Source organism: Medicago sativa, chromosome 3, assembly GCF_051527215.1.
Source record: "Medicago sativa cultivar Bolivia chromosome 3, Bolivia_mono, whole genome shotgun sequence".
Lineage (NCBI taxonomy): Eukaryota > Viridiplantae > Streptophyta > Magnoliopsida > Fabales > Fabaceae > Medicago > Medicago sativa.
This window is the reverse complement of record NC_140751.1, coordinates 51,318,407-51,321,967: the sequence shown is the minus strand read 5'-3', so window position 1 is coordinate 51,321,967 and position 3,561 is coordinate 51,318,407. Positions and strand designations below refer to the sequence as shown.

Sequence of the window (3,561 nt, the reverse complement as noted above, 5' to 3'; positions counted from 1 at the left end):
TATTTGATGATGTAGTATCTATATATATTTGACGATGTAGTACCAATATATATTGGAAAATGCTAGATATCAAGAATGATTTTATCAAGAAAGATTCAAGAATGACATGACAGAATAATCACCCTTAGATTTCAGTCTTATTTATTAACCTTTCATAAAAAATAAAAAAAATACTTAACACCCACCACCCCATGATTTCCGGCCAGGATGAGATTTTATTGGCTAACATTAATTTTGGGACAATTTCTTGATAAAATCTAAGGGTGATTATTCTGCCACGTCATTCTTGAATTTTTCTTGATAAAATCTTTCTTGATATATAGCAATGCTCATATATATTTGACGATGTAGTATCTATATATATTTGGTTACAAAAAGTTTAGGTGGTTTCGGCTCCGGTCACCACCAGGGTCAGGGCAGGCCTCCGGGCCCAAAGGGCACTTACAGAGGTACTTACAGATCACCCACCAACACCGTCCTCACATCGGCAGCGGGAATCGAACACACAACCTTCTGAGGGGAAGTGGCCCGTTCCTTACCAACTGAGCCAACGTGTGTTGGTAGTATCTATATATATTTGACGATGTAGTATCTGTATATCTATATATATAAATTTATATTTGAAGATGTGTTTATTTAAAGATTGTGATATTTTTGTGTTTATTAAATGATGAAAGATGATTATAAAATGATGTGAATAATTTATATATGCATATATGATTGATGATGCCTACGTGTTTTATGCCTTGTTTCTATTCATTATGTTTATACGATTTTTATTTTGAATATATTATCACCCTTTAGTTGCGGATTGGGCGCCTACGCCCTTGTGGTGTAGATTTGCAGGAAGGAGATCTTAGTAGCAGTGAGTCTCTGAGGATGGCTTTGGAGCCTACTTGTTTAGTTGTCATTTTTTTTGGAGTCTTTATCGAGTCGATGCTCTGATCTGTGACACTAGGTATCGGGGATTTATTTTATTTTAGACTATGTTTTAAAATTCTATTGAATTTAGTTTTGACGTTGAAACTGTGATCAGATGTGTACTTTGAAATTTTTGAAAACTATTCTGCTGCGACATTTTTTATAATTTAAATAAATTACTTTTGGATTGATGAAGATGTGTGACATCCTTGCATGTTTAATTAATTATTGTATTTTTATTTAAAAATAATAATTGGCGATTAGGGTGTTACATAGTGGCATCAGAGCAGGTCGGTCTAGTCCGGGCCAAAACTTCTTTATTTTTCCTTTGTATGTGAGAGGTACGTAAATACCTTCGATACTAGCTTGATTCTAATTTATGGTTCATGGTTATGTAGAACAAAATGGCTGGAAGGAACAATAAAGTGATTGCAAATGCTTTGACTGCAGTGGCTCAAGCTTTGAACAATGCTCTTCAAGGACAACATAATCAACATGGAGGGGCAGACGAGCAACGATTGGACAAATTCATGAGGAACAATCCACCAACTTTCAAAGGGAGATATGATCCTGAAGGAGCACAAGTTTGGTTGCAAGGGATCGAGAGAATTTTCAGAGCAATGGTGAGCAATGGTGACTACTAATGAGCAGAAGGTCGGGATGGCAACTCATATGCTAGAGGAGGAAGCTGAGTACTGGTGGGAAAACACTCGTCAGAGACTAGAGGCTGCAGGTACTGCAATTACTTGGGAAGGCTTTAGGGAGGAGTTCTTGGGAAAGTATTTTCCAGCTGATGTCAGTAACAAGAAGGAGATAGAGTTTCTTGAACTGAAGCAAGGAAACTAGTCAGTAGCTGACTATGCAGCTAAGTTTGAGGTGCTTTCCCGATTTTGCCCACATTACAATGCTGTGGGAGCTGAAGCCTCTAAGTGTGTCAAGTTTGAAAGTGGATTGCGCCCTGAGATCAAGCAATTCATTGGCTACCAAGAGATCCGTCAATTCTCGGTGTTGGTTAACAAATGTAGGATATATGACGAGGACAGTAGAGCCAGATCAACTTATTACAAGAGTATCAGTGACAAAAAGGGTAAGGGTCAAGATCGTGGCAAGCCTTACATGTCTCCAGCTGATAAGGGAGTGGAGAAAGTTACTGGTGGGAATGAGCAAAGTGGGGGAGGCGTGAGGTGTTACAAGTGTGGTGGTATGGGACATCATATTGCTGAATGCAAGAATCCAACTTTGACTTGTTTCAACTGTGGGAGAACCGGACACAGTGTTGAAGAACGTAGGAGTAAGAAAGTGGTTTGCTACAACTGTGGTGAACCTGGTCACATCAGTGCTAACTGTCAGAAACCAAAGAAAGTGCAGCCAAGCGGGAAGGTATTTGCTCTGAGTGGAGAAGAGAGTTCAGAACCAGACAACCTGGCTTGAGGTAATTTTCGAGGACAAAAATTCTTTAAGTGGGGGAGAGTTGTAACACCCCGATTTGTGATATTAGTTATTAATAGTATTGATTGGTTGACATTATTATTATTTTTATTTGATTTAAATTAGTTTTTGGCATGTTTGAGTGAGTATTTTTTTAGTTAATTGGGATAGAGACATTAGAGTAATAAGAGTAGTATATATAATCCAGAGCTTTAACTAATGATAGTAGTTTAATTAAAAAGAGAATGAGAGAAAATAATTTAAAAAAAAAAGAAAATAGTCTTTTTGGTGAGAATTCAGTGAGAATAAGGAAACTGGGTGCATATATTAAATATGACTAAAGTTTATTTGAGAAAATAAAAATAAATAAAATCTAAATTTGTTAGTTTATTTGAGAAAATAAAAATAAATAAAATCTAAATTTGTTAAAAAGATTAAGTAGAAACAAACTTAATCGTGGCTATAAATAGAAGAGAACATTAGAGTATTAGGATTATAACAAAAACAAAACAGGGAAAAAGATAGCAAATACAATAGAAAACCTAGGGTTGTGGAGAAAAGAGTTGAAGGAGACAAAGAGAGAAGAGCTTAGAGGGAGATTGAACCATATGAATTCATCAATTCGGCAAACTAAAGGTAAGGGAGGGTCTTTATTCTTCATAAGGTTGTATAAACATGTGGGTAGTGAAGGGTTGTTAATTTTCATTGTTTTATTATTCTTTAATGAATTCTTGTTAAAATTTGTGTTTTATTTGTGTTGCCGTAATTATATGTTTGATATATTCAAATGATATATGTTAGTTGTGCCAAAAATTGTTCGTATTTATTTTTTTACTTGTGTTTCCAAAATTTGTTTGAAACCTTGATTTATCTTTTAGGGTTTGTGAGTTTAAATTCGTATTTTATGAAGCCGTTACAATTTGGATGAAATCTAATAACTCTATCAGTCACTACTCGACATAATAATTTTAATAGGATTTTGAATTTTGTTTTGTTTGCTAGCGATAAGCCAATTTTCTTCTTTTTACATTCATCTTTATGTTTATGTTTGTTTGCTAATTCCATTTTCTATACGCCTGTGTGTATATATAAGATATATTTATGAATTGAAAGAAGAATTGTCTTTGTGCCTTTGTCAATTTCATTAATTGAAAATTGAATCGTGTGAATATTGCTCTTGTGGTTTGCTTGTAATCAATATATAAATACGAT

At 34.7% G+C, this 3,561-nt stretch overlaps 1 pseudogene; it reads left to right on the top strand.

Moving 5' to 3' along the window:
* The first annotated feature begins 1,325 nt into the window (after positions 1–1,325).
* On the top strand, positions 1,326–2,352 carry LOC146938113 (uncharacterized; annotated as a pseudogene).
* The last annotated feature ends 1,209 nt before the right edge of the window (positions 2,353–3,561 follow it).